This window comes from Ornithorhynchus anatinus, chromosome 9 (genome assembly GCF_004115215.2).
Source record: "Ornithorhynchus anatinus isolate Pmale09 chromosome 9, mOrnAna1.pri.v4, whole genome shotgun sequence".
In the NCBI taxonomy this organism is placed as follows: Eukaryota; Metazoa; Chordata; class Mammalia; order Monotremata; family Ornithorhynchidae; genus Ornithorhynchus; species Ornithorhynchus anatinus.
Genome location: NC_041736.1, coordinates 33,571,112 through 33,584,938, shown reverse-complemented (window position 1 = coordinate 33,584,938; position 13,827 = coordinate 33,571,112). Strand labels below are relative to the sequence as shown.

General features: G+C 43.0%; 1 protein-coding gene across 3 annotated transcripts in view; it reads right to left on the bottom strand.

Moving 5' to 3' along the window:
* The window catches only part of KLHL29 (kelch like family member 29), a 525,589-nt gene that overhangs the window by 427,259 nt on the left and 84,503 nt on the right, over nt 1-13,827 (bottom strand). For all 3 annotated transcript variants that reach the window (XM_029072272.2, XM_029072273.1, XM_029072271.2), the window contains exon 2: nt 6,592-6,701. The gene's annotated coding sequence lies outside the window, so the exon portion shown is untranslated. The remainder of the gene's footprint in view (nt 1-6,591; nt 6,702-13,827) is intronic.

Genomic DNA, 13,827 nt, shown 5'->3' with positions numbered 1-13,827 from the left:
TGTTGGTAGTTATACAGTGAAGCTTTCATCCATCTGGCATGATGCTTTAACAATCCCTTTAGATAGGTGTAAAAGGCATCTTGTGATTCTATGTGATCCAAATGGACAAGGCCATAGAGCAACTGGGCCAAACGAACTCCACTTGCTGAGGGAGATTAACGAGACCTTAATAGTCCAATCTTCTCCTTCAGAAAGCTTTGCACTTTTCTCCCCAGTGACGGAAATGGTGAGACCATCTCTAAAACGAGGTGGAACATTCATTCCCACTACGCTATAGGTTGAGGAAGGTCCCCGATAGAAGTCTGAGAAGCATCTCAGCTCAAACAATTGTTTATGAGCATCTGCTGTATACGAAACACTGTACTAAGTGTTTAGGAGAGCACATGACAGAGTTGGTAAACACATCCCCTGCCCAAAATGAGCTCACAGTCTCAGGGGTGAGGAGAGAGACATTAATATAAACGTTACGGATACAATACATAAATGCAGTGGGCCTGAAGGAGGGGTGAATAAGGGAGCAAAGCAGGGTGAATAAGGGAGTGGGAAAAGAGGAAATGAGGACTTAGGGAAGGCTTCTTGGAGAGATGTGCCTCAATAAGGCTTTGAAGGCAGGGAGAGTAATTGTCTGTTAGATATGAAGAGGGAAGATGTTCCAGGACAGAGGCAGGACATAGGCCAGAGTTTGGCAGTGAGATAGATGAGATCAAGGTAAGTGAGTAGGTTGGTATTTTGAGGAGTGAAGTGTGGGCCAGGTTGTCATACGAGAGCAGAGCGGTGAGGTGGGAGGGGGCAAGATGATAAAGTGCTTTAAAGCTCAGTGCCTGAATATCTCAGAAGATGGCCCATTCTGACCTCAAAGACTTCCCATTATGCACAGCCTGGACCTCAATGTTTATTTTTCCCCAAAGATGGTGTTCTATGCAGAGGGATGTGTTTTGGCCTTTCTTTTACAATGGGAAGAGAAGGATGGCTAAGAAAAATTCTAACCTCGCAATTTTCAGACACCCTCTCCATATCAGTGATTGGATGGTTAGACTAACTCATAAGTTTGGATTTTATTCAGCAGAATCCAGAAAATTTTTCATCTGTGCCGATCTTGAATTGTATGGCAATCTGCACAGCCCTGGATTGACTGAGCCTTGGATTTGCCCCAGCAGGCACAAGGAAACTTGTGACTTGTAGTAAAATAGAGAAACAGCATGCCCTAGTGGATAGCACAGAGGCCTGGGAGTCAGAAAGACCTGGGTTCTAATCCTGCTCTGCCGCCTGTCTGCTGTGTGACCTTGGGCAAGTAACTTCACTTCTCTGTGCCTCAGTTACCTCATCTGTAAAATGAGGATTAAGACAGAGTAGAATATGGGACGGGCACTGTGTGCAACTCAATGACCTACCCCAGCACTTAATACAGTGCTTGACACCTATTAAGTGCTTAAAAAGTACCACAATTATTTCTATTACTAATAGTAATAATAATTAAGTATAACCTTAATGTGGCTTGCTTGTAGCCATCATGGTGCCAAATATCTCTCAATTTCTGAGTGGGTCAGCTAGATCTTGAAATTCTGTCCCTTATTTCACTCTCTAGTTTCTGGATTTCCATACCCTCTCCTCAGTGCTTAGGCTTAGTACAGGGCTATATACACCCTGCGGGGGGCTCTGAATATATTTGTGGTTGGCTGCCTGGTGTTAAGGCCATGCAGTGCCTTCAATCCTGATGGCCATCATGCAATGTCACAGAGAGCTCCCTTCTCCTGATCCAACTGTGTTTCTCATTTTACAACTGAACCAGAAAAGGTCGGGTGATAGGTCTAGAATTCCACAGGAAAACTGATAGCATTTTCCAGTTTGTTTCTCAGAGCCCGAGCCCGCGGCCGAGTCGACAGAACTCCTAGCTCCTTTGGTCCAACGTTCTATTACCACTCATGCGGGGAAGACCCACTGTTTTGACCACCGATAAAACACAGGACAAACATAACCACTGTTTTATTATCATTCAACTCAGCAATCTCAGTACGGTTTAGTTCTAAGAAAAATGAGGGCAATCCTAAGCGAGGAGTCAGTTTTTTGTTCATTTTTAAAACAGACCCAATACCCAGAATCTATTTTCTCCATTTGGCTCACTCTCCCAGGGCTGAAATTAATCCCCATCACAGAGGGGGGAGGTCCATTGGTATTTTTTAAATGATTTGGGCTTGGGATATGCAGCCATGGGACCTATTAAATCAACCAAGACATTTCTGAAGCTCTCTCCTGAATGCTATTGCTAGTCCGTAAGACGCTAACTGAAGTTGTGTTTTCAGGGTGGCCCAGGCAACTCCAGTGGGACACCCAGGACCTAAACCAAAGGTTGGCCACCTTCCCTTGCAGAACACAGTGAAACCTTTTGGCAATTAGTGAGCCAAGAGCCAATCAGATCAATTAAACATAATTGAATTAACTTTAACTTAACTATGAAGGTAAAACTATGAAATAACAGAAACTGCCCTCTTAAAGGTCACAAATGATCTCCTTCTCGCCAAATCCAACAGCCTTTACTCCATCCAAATCCTCTTTGAGCTCTCACCTGTCTTTGACACTGCTCTCGATCCCCTCCGCCTGGGAAAACTATCCAAACTCGGCTTCGCTGGCACTGTCCTCTACCGGTTCTCCTCCTATCTCTCTTGCTACTCATTCTCAGGCTCTTTTGCAGGCTCCTCCTCTGCCTCTCACCTCTGAACTGTGGGAGCCTCTCAAGGCTCAATTCTGGGTCCTCTTCTATTTTCCATCTACATACACTCCCTTAGAGAACTCATTCACTCACAAAGCTTCAACTACCACCTCTATGAAGTGGATTCCCAAATCTATACCACCAGACCTGACGTCTCCCCCTCTGTGCAACTTTGCATTTCCTCCTGACTTCAAGGCATCACTATTTGGATGTTCTGACACCTCAAACTTAACATGTTCGAAAGAGAACCCATCTTCCCACCCAAATCCTGTTCTCCCCCTGCTTTTCCCATCACTGTAGACAGTACCACATCCTTCCTGCCTCACAGTCCCATAACCTTGGTGTTATCCTTGACTACTCTTTCATTCAACTCACATATTCGATCACTAAATCCTGTTTCAACCTCCTCAGCATCACTAAAATCCACCCTGTCCTCACCATCCCAACTGCAACCATGTTAATCCAAGCATTTACCTTATCCCACCTTGATTACTTTATCAGTCTCCTTGCTGATCTCCCTACCTCCTGTCTTTCCCCATTCCAATGCATACCTCATTTTGCTACTTGGATCATTTGTCTACAAGAATATTCAGTCCTTTTTCCCCATGACTCAAGAAACTTGAACCACTGCCCGTCCACCTCCACACCAAACAGAAACTCCTTTCCACTGGCTTTAAATCAATTACCTTACTCCCTCCTGCCTCACCTTGCTACTCTCCTATAAAACCAGCCTGCACACTTCACTCCTCTAATGTCAACCTACTCTCTGTACTTCAATCTCTTCTATCTCTGCTGGCCCATGCCTGCTTCTAGCCTGGAACACCCTCCCTCTTCTAATCCAACAGTTACTCTTTCCACCTTCAAAGGCACATTTCCTCCAAGAGGCCTTCCTTGACTAAGCCCTCATTTCCTCCTCTCCCACTCCTTGTCACCTCACTGTTGCACTTGGATTTGCTCCCTTTATTCACCCCTCCCTCAGCCCCACAGCACTTACGTACATATCAATAATTCATTTATATTAACATCTGTCTCCTCCTCTACACTGTAAGCTCACTGTAGGCAGGGGATGTGTCTACCAACTCTGTTATATTTTACTATAAGCACTTAGTACAGTGTTCTGCACACTGTAAGTGCTCAATAAATGTGATTAAGTGAGAGGGAGAGAGGAAAGCTAACAGGTTTTTTTTTGTAATCTCCCTTACCTCTTTGGGAAGCAGGCAGGATTGCAAAGGGCCACATTCATCCATTAAAGCAGATTTATCAATCATCATCAGTATTTAGTGAGCGTTTGTTTGCCGAGCACTGTACGAAGTGCTTGGGAGAATACAGAGTTGGTAGTCACATTCCCTGCCCGCAACAATCAGTGACATTTGAGCACTTACTATGTTAGAGTGGGTGGGAGGTCTTGATTCAAGTTGTAGAAGTAAAACTTTGGCTGGCACCGAGCTAGAGAGGAAGAGGCTTTAGCATAGAGGCAGAAAAGCTGCAAGTCTAAAACAAATCCAAGCAGATTTGCTTGAAATGAGCTGGAGAGGGAAGGCGAGCAACTGTATGGAATTGAATGCCTTCTTCCCCTTCCTCAGAAAGGAAAGGGAATGCACAATTCCTAATGCTGTGCAGGTGCTCTGCCTCATCCTTCTCTTCCTGCAGGGGACCAGCAACTGTGCCATTAACCAATTACACTCTTCTCACTCACCCTCCTCCTGTGCCACCATCTCTTCGCTTGGCAGCTTTGGACCTGGTACTTGTGGAGCCAAGGCTTCCTGTTCTTTGGGCCCGCGGCTATAGTGATCAGTGCATAGGGCCCCGGAACAAGGCTGCTCTCCCCACCCGTGCCCAGCGCCCAAGGCAGTAAGCGGTGCCCTTCACTGACTGCTCCACCGTGCACCACCGAGACCTACTAATGGTGATGGCAGGCAGGCAAGCGTGAGGGGCAGTGGCATTCAGGGAAGGGGACGTGCCACTTCCGTGGGGTTCAGGGGAGGAGAAGAGCTCCATTTCACCCCGCCCATCCTCAGCCTGAGCCACATCCCGCCAACAGAGGTCAAGGAACGGAGCCACCATCTTGGGTCCCCACGGGCTCCTTTCCGGCTCAGAGGGGTGGTGCAGGTTACTACTTCCTGCCCAGAAAGTCTAGATAGGGAAGGTAATGGCATCTCCTTCATGGTGCTGAGCCTGGGGAGCAGTAGCTCCCACAGAGCCAGTCAGTTGATTGTATTTATTGAGTGCTTACTGTGCACAGAACACTGTACTATGCACTTGGAAGAGTACAAGGATAAAACAGACACATTCTCTGCCCACAATGAGTCTACAGTCAAGATGGAGACAGACATTAATATAAATAGAAAGGGTACCTGTTCCCAACAGCCATACCTGGATCCAAGTGAACCAGATCTGGCTCCAAAACTAGAAGCTCTTATCCCTGCCCAGAGTAAGTATGGCCTTGTTTACTTAAGAGGGGCAGCTCATTTCAGAGGATTCCTTGGTTTAGGAGCCGCACTATTAGGATACAAATATTACTATCAATAGTACGTGAAGCACTGTGTGGCAAACACTATATGAGTTCCTCAGATTGGACAATCCCTGTCCCACGTGGGGCTCGCAATCTATGTACGGGGAAGAACAGGTATTGAATCCCCATTTTACAGGTGAGGTAATTGAGGCCCAGAGATGAGGCTTGCCAAAAGGTCACACATCAGGCAAGTGGCAGAGCCAGGATTAAAACCCAGGTCTGTGCTCTTGTCACTAGACCTCACTCTCTCCCCCCCAGGGCTTTATCTTTCTTGCTGCCCCTCAGCCATTCCCTGGGCTTCTCTCCAGACTTGTATCCCCTTATTCCCCTCCCTGAATGCAGCTTCCGAGCAGGTAGCATAACCTTTAAGGTGAACCCCAAATGGACAATGAGCTAAAAAATGTGCTCTATCACCTACACATGGGAAAGATCGTCTTTGTGGCCACATTAAGACATATGAATATCACCGTGGGACCATCAGCTTCAAAAGAGAAGATACTTAGCATTTGACTTTACTTAGCTCTGCAAACCAATTAAAAAGGAAAAAACAAATGTGTTTTCCATCAGAAACTTCCATGGGTGTCAGGCAGTCCATCATATTTGAGCACTTACTCTGTGCAGAGCACTGAACTAAGTACTTGGGAGAGTATCACAACAGATAAATTCTCTGCCCACAATGAGCTTACAGTCTGGAGCTGGGGGGGCGGGGTGGATATTAATATAAATAAATGCAGATACATAGGTACGTGTTGTGGGGCTGGGGGGGATTAATAAAGGGAGCAAGTCAGGATGACGCGCAAGGAAGAAGAGGAAAAGAGGGCTTAGTCAGGGAAGGCCTCTTGAAGATATGCCTTCAATAACACTTTGAAGGGAGGGGAGAGTAATTGTCTATCAGATGTCGAATATGAGGAGGGAGGGCATTCCACGAGAGAGGCAGGATGTGGACCAGAAGTGTCTGGCCAAACTCCTAGCCTTATGTGCTCACTTATTATATTACATGACATATACGTGAAAGTCAAAGATACTCAAAGGACACCCTTGAGAAAGTCCAAAACAAAGGTAAATTGCAAGGAGGGAAGGGCTCAATAAGACTCCTCTACGTTTTTCACCTTCTTTATTTCAGATCCAACTTCATTTCTCTTAAACTCTACGCTAATTAGAAAGAGAGATGACATTCACTTAATCCCATGAAAGATCATCCACCTTTGATCCTTTGTCATCAAATCGGGACAAGAGGTCCTTCCGTCTCTGAAGCAAATTTTTTATACACAGAAATACACTGGTCCTAAGTACAAAAGTGTCAGATCCCTTCAGGATGGGTTTAAGTTCACAAGGACCAAATCCGATCCGTACTCAATCAACTACTGCTTACCTTCTGGATTCCAGACTCTGTCAGATTTCCGTTCAACCTCCAGTAAGGAGTAAATCCTCACGACAGCCAACCTTCACATTAGGAAGAGAGTTTCTGGAAAACCAGATAACCTGAAGGAACAAAATGACAGGAAAAGTGGGTGACACTACTTTCATTTTAGCCAAATTTAAATTAATAAATAGGTATATTTAAACCTGTGCCTCCCCCAGTTCTGAAAAAATGTATATTTAACAAAGCATCTTGAGCAGAAGGAGTGGAGGAAAATAACCTATCCCGGGGGGTGGGGGAGGGAACCAATGATGCAACTGCAGAAGAAGGAATCTTTATTACTTGGAGGAGCACATATGAATCATGAAATATTAATCCTGATAGACTTTAGGGTTGGCAGCTGATGTTGGACACCAGAGGTGGGAGAGGTGTTACCTAATTAAAATGGGGATGCCCCAGAAAGAGGAAAATCAGAAATTCAAGTCTTTGATTAGGTGCTGAGAAACATGCATACGTGTATAAGGATGAAAATACAAGGCTCTGACAATTACAGAAACCAACCATTTCTATTCCCCACCATTGGTAGTATTTCATTCAGTCATATTTATAAAGTGCTTACCGTGTGCAGATCACTGTACTAAGAGCTTGGGAAAGTACGATACAACAATGAACAGTGACATTCCCTGCCCACAACGAGCTCACTATCTGGGGGGTGGGGGGAAGCACTTCCTGTGTGCAGAGCACCGTATTAAGCACTTAATTCCCAAGAAGGCACTGAAATGGATCTCTTGGGTGAAAATTATTGGAAACATAAGCCTAATCACCAGTTGATATTTATCCATTCTTAGACGGCAGTGTCAGATCTATTTACCCCTCTCTTATGTAATGTAGGTGAAAGCCAACTTCACAAAAGGAAATGCCATCTATTCCTGTAACGGGCCAAATTGTCATTAGCTCTAGACTGTAAACTCACTATGGGCAGGGAACGTCTACCAATTCTGTTACTTTGTACTCTCCAAGCTCTTAGTACAGTGCTCCGCACCCAGTAAGCGCTCAATAAATATGACATTAACTGAAAGATCAGTAAAGGCTTTAAAAATATTGTTTTTCTCTTCTTTAAGCACTGGACATTCTAGGCACCACAGGAAAGGTTTTAATGGGACAAGGAAGACTTAAGTAATGAGTTACTAAAAATTAATTTCACTTTATAGTGAGCTTCTTTCAAATTGTGACAGGTCTTTTTTCAGGATCTCTCATTTTAAGTTTATTCAGCTTATACTGACAGATACACAGATGGCCCACTTCAAATAGCCATTTGAAATATGATGTAAAATGTTATTTCTTCCTCAAGATAAATGTTTCCCAAGTGATTAATAAACTCTATGTGGAGAAAAATACACCATAGTCAACATTTAAATCATAGTCTCTCCTCTCCACCAATCAGTTGCTTATTTCGGCTCCTCAATCAATTTTCGTCACACATTATGGTGATGCTAATCCCTATTCTTTATGCCAGTTGGAATCTTTTCATTTTTTTCCTTTTCATTCGAGATCTCTCAATCTGAAATTTGAGTAATCACCTTGATTCTATTGTGACTTTATGTACTTGTCTGATTTCCTTTTCAAACCCATTCTGCTGACAAACTCATGCTATTTTGATTATGCTTCTTCTATATCTTTAACTATCTTTGATTTCTTTGTCCAGTCCTGTTCCATTTATGATTACTGTTGGCCTTACTAAAAATCTTGTATCTACTCCTACCCCTAGCACATAGTAAGTGCTTAATACCATATATAATAATGCTCGATTTTTTTTTCCATTTACTCTATGGATTCATGCTAATCAACTGCTTTTAGAAAGTATTTCTGTTGGGAAAGAATGATTGTAAATGGCCATTAAGTACACTGGGGAAAAAAAAGTTGCACTGGTGAAAACACTTCCAGTCAATAGCTCAGGGATCCAGAGCTAAATCTATCCCTGACTCCCTCTCTAACCTTGAGCAAACTCTTGAATATTTTGTGGCTTCTGTTCTCATCCTTGAAACTGAGGCCAATACCTGAGGCTCTTTGTTAAAAGCTTCTGTTTATGTGTCCCCATCTCCCCACATTATCTCTTGGAAGTCAGGGACTGCCTGCTATTTCTATCGCCTGTTCCCAAATGCCTAGTTTGGGGCACTGTTCCCAGCAAGTGCTCAATAGATGCTCTTGATGATGTTGATGACTAAGACTGAAAAATGCTCTACAAAGCAAGAACCTCAAATGCTATCTTTTCCATAGGGAGGAGAATTTCCTGGCTATTAACCAAGAAGATAATTCTTGTAGGCGACATCCAAATCAATGAGAGAAATTTAATCGGCTTGATACCCCATTTGTCAATTTTCACTCTCTCTAGGCGTTTCCCCAAAATCCTTGAACCATCAACTCTCTACATCACCCTAGGGATGGTAAAACCACCAGGTGACATGTGGTTTTGGCAAGGATAATGTTACCCTTCTTTGAATCAGAGCATACTATTAGACATCCCAAAGGTAAAGTGGTAGCAAATGACAGACAACCTTTAGAAACAAAGTTATAGCAAAAGGAATGTCCTAAGTCCAGTGGTAAGACTGCTGAAAATAAGATTTTTTGGGGTACTCCAGATTGTCACATTTTCATCCCCAAGCAAAAAGCGGTGCAATGAATGTTTTGACCTCTTCTTTCTTAATCAATTTGATGAGATTTATCTGTAGAGAATCGGGGTCGGGGCGGGGGGGGGGGGGCGAGGAAGAAGTACCAAAATCCTCTGATCTGTAGAAAAATGGAGGCAGAATATCTTTAATCCTAAGAGATACCATGAAGACAGAGCTTAAAAATCAATTGTCCCAATGTTTCCCATTCTTTGATTGCTGTTTGTGATTTTAAATAAAGTGACAGTGAGATTATTGACAGTTATCAATACATTGGCCACTTTGATGTCAAGGGAGCTGGGATGGGTTGGCAACTTGGACCTAAGTGGGGTTTAGCATTAAAATACCTAATTGTGGTAGAGTAGGTGAGCTACAATTTAATGGAAAAAAGAACTAACTTTTGTCAACTGTGACAGAGGAAGTTGTTGATTTTACAAAAAAGCAGCTCTTAGGATGTGCAACCTGCAGACACACAGACACACACACACCTTCCCCTCAGTGCACTGCATATTATTTAAGTCCTTCTTCGTGCAGGAGTAAGACTGTTCAGGGTGTTATTCTGCAAGGATAATCATCCCCTTTTAAAAGGAAGAGATAAGTACACCATCCATCAATTACATTCCCTCAAGAATTCACAAAGATCTGGCAAGCATTCTGACAAAACAAAAATAAACTCACACAAAAGATTGACTCAGCAAATACATCAATAGCAACTCTGACAGGCATCTGGATTTTGCCCTGGCTCGGCTCAGAGCAAAAGTTGGAATAAACTTTTGAAATTGGCCTTGTTGGAGAGTCGGTATTTTATACCTTGACAAGGGCAGTACAGAAAAGGACAAGAAAATGTTCTTCATTCTCAATTGCCAGTCAGTCGTTCTTGTTGCCTCACATGGTGGCAGTCAGGCACGTGAACAACTCTTGAAAAAACTTATAAGCCCCTTGTGGGAAGGAAATATGTCTGCCAACTCTGTTGTACTGCACTCACCCAAGTGCTTAGTTCAGTGCTCTGTACAGAGTAAGTGCTCAATATAGACCACTGATGATGATGAAGAAAGAAAACATTCTCTATTGGTACTCATTCATTCTCATTTCACATGCCCGTGTTAGGCGAACACAAAGTGTGCAAACAAAACAGTTTCCTCTAGACTGTGCACTCTTTGTGGGCAGGGAACTTGTCTTCCAACTCTGTTGTATTCTCCCAAGTGTTTAGTACAGTGATCTGCACTCGGGAAGTGATCAATCAATACTGACTGAAATATCAGACTGGATAATGGAGTATGGCAAACCAAAACAGGCACGCACTGTTGGAAGAAGGTTCTTAGCCAAAACATAAGCTGGTACAGAAGAGTGTGTAAGTGCCTTAACGTAGAGGCTCCCAGTTCACATCATCTTGTGGCGGAGAAGAGAAAATGGCATCTAACACAATGACCACATGCAACAGTGCAAGGGAACAATTATTAAATTCATACACCATACAGAGGCTTTCCCGGTATACTTTGATTAAATCAGCCACATGCAATAAAATTGGCATCGGTGGTGCCATTCTCAGACTCCAAGAATTGCACATATGTACTTACCCTCATTCTGGACTTCACACACACACACACATACACACACAATACAATGCTAATGATGGTAAATGCAGGAATGCTGCTGGAAAGTTTAATCACACAAGGAAGCATACATTTCCTCTTGTAGTATGCTTTTTCCTCTGGCCTGAATAAAATTAAATTTTTTTGCTGCCTTAGTTTGAGAACTAGACGTTTCAAAATTCACAGATAGATCTATAAATAATACACCCAGATCTATGTACATTTAAAATACAAAAAAAGGTACCAGTAGAGTCTTATGAATACTAATTGGTTTCTTAAAACATAATGAGAGAAAACCGCTAAAAAAAGCAATAAAGTATGAAGTTTTGCTTCACACACTCCTTGTTCAGGCCTAGACTCCATAAGGAGGGGAACTTTCACTACTATTCACAATTGGCAAAAGATGACAACTTCCCTTGACCCCATAATGTCATGTATTCTGTATCTGGAACCACAATATGCTTTTTCCTCTCCAGTTTCATATTAAACATTCGGTACCGAAATAATCTTTCTTTCGAAGCATATGGTATCCATCTTCTCAGAGAAAAAGACATCATTTTTATTCTCATAACAATGGTATTTATTGATCACTTACCGTGTGCAGAGCACTGTATTAAGCACTTTATCAAGGGAAGAGGAATAGAGCTTTCCCCCCATGCTTGGCACATATAAGCACTTAAACATCACAGTTATATCAGAAGTGGTAAATGAAGCCTAGAACTTAGATCTTCCATTAATTATTTCTCTCCTTGCTAAAACCCTATTTTTTTCCCCCAATTAGACAGACTGATGCAATTTTTTTCTTTCAAATCACGGCAAATGAAATTTGTTGCTATTCTGCATTGACCATCCTCCTCCCAGAGGTGGGTAGGTTGAGTATTCCCAGACCAACCATGTAATTTTCACCGTGCCTTGTCTCACCACCAAAAAGTGGGGTCTGTCCACATTTCTGGACAGAAACCCTGGTAACTGGCTAGCAGTCAGTGGTATTCTAATAGCTAAAGCCAACAAGACAACACAAAAAAAGTGTGATAAAATTGAGGTCTATTGATGTCCAGTCAAGTCTGTTTTATGCTCATCGATCACTGACTAGTGTTCAACACTCTAGCATGGCCAGTCGTATTTATTGAGCACCTGCAGTGTGCAGGCACTGTACTAGCGCTTGGGAGAGGACAATATAACAGATATTCTCTGCCCACAATGATCTTACAGTCTCAAGATGAGCTTACCCTCTAGCACAAGAACCAGATTATGTAGTTTTTTTCATAATATTTGTTAAGCGATTACTATGTACCAGTTAACGTACTAAGCAGCGGGAAGACACTAGATCAATCGGGTTGCATACAGTGATTGTGCCGCATCGGGCTCACAGTCTTAATCTCCATTTTACAGAAGAGGTATCTGAGGCACAGAGAAGTTAAGTGACTTGCCCAAGGTCACACAACAGGCAAGTGACAGAGCTGGGATTAGAAGACAGGTCCTCTGACTTCCAGGACCATGCTTCTTCTACTAGGACCACTAGTTATATGGATGCTGGACTTTATTTTTTTTTTTTACCTCCCAGATTAAAAAAAAAAGAAACCCCTTGGCTGAGGCATTAACTCCTTCTCACCCATTCCCTTGATCATACTGGCTTTCATCTCTGTCTCCTACTAGATTTTAAATTTTTGAGGACAGGAAGTGTACCCACTTTACTCTCCCGGGTGCTAAATTCTGTGCTCTGCCCAAAATAGGTGTTCAATAACGCCAGTGATTGAGGAAAATACTGGCCTAATCATGTTGAATTAGCACGACTGGGTAGGTAAAATTGGGGCAAAGCAGGGGAGAAAACAAAACATAATAAAAAACATAGCATGGCCTAGTGGAAAGAGCATGGGCCTGGGAGTCAGAGTCAGGGGTCGTGGGTTCTAATCTCTGTGTTCTAATCTATGTGCTCTACACATAGTAAGCGCTCAATAAATACGACTGAATGAATAATCCCGGCTCTGCCACTTGTCTGTGTGACCTTGGGCAAGCCACTTAACCTCTCTGTGCCTCAGTTACCTCATCTGTAAAATGGGGATTAAGATTGTGAGCCCCACGTGGGACAGCCTGATTACTGTGTATCTACCCCAGCGCTTAGAACAGTGCTTGGCACATAGTAGACGCTTAACAAATACCATAATTCTTATTATTAGCTGGGTTCTAAACCCAGCTCCTCCACCCGTCTGCTGTGCATCTTTGGGAAAGTCACTTAACTGCGCTGTGCCTGAGTTATATCATCCTTGAAGTTAGGATAACAGCCCTATTCTCCTTCCCTCAGACTACAAATCCTATGTAGGGGTGTGTCCAATGGTAAAAAGCACTTAAATACCGCAATTATCTTCTTCCAAGTCAGAGGGTCAGAGAGCAAGAAATTTCCACACCTTATAAAGGCTTAACTCCTTAATGAGTTTTAGCCTCTAACCCTGAGCAATGAAGGCATCCCAGTGGCCATTAAATATAGGTAATCCACTCCTTTGTTTTCTGGGACATTTAGCTTCCTCCTTTCCTACCCTGAAATACCTTCCTTTTTTTTTTTTTTAATGATGTTTGTTAAGAGCTTACTCTGTGCTAAACACTGGGGTAGACAGAAGCTAATCTGATTGGACAGAGTTCACGTCCCACATCGGGCTCACGGCTTTAATCCTCATTTTACAGATGAGGATACTAGAAGCACAGAGAAGAGAAGGGATTTGCCCACTGTTGTGCATCAGATGTGTGGTGGAACCAGGATTAGAACCCAGGTTTTTCTGACTCCCAGGCCTATGTTCTTTCCACTAGGCCATACTGCTTCACTTGACAACTTTCAACCAGACCCCTGATTGGAGGATTTGGAATTTCACACAGCTCTCAGCCTGCAATTCACTGTGACCCAGCTAGCAAATTAGAACACTGTTCTCACCTCCACAACCCTGGTCGGGAGCATTTTACTATATTGGATTTGTTTTTTCCTTGCAGCACAGTTGCAT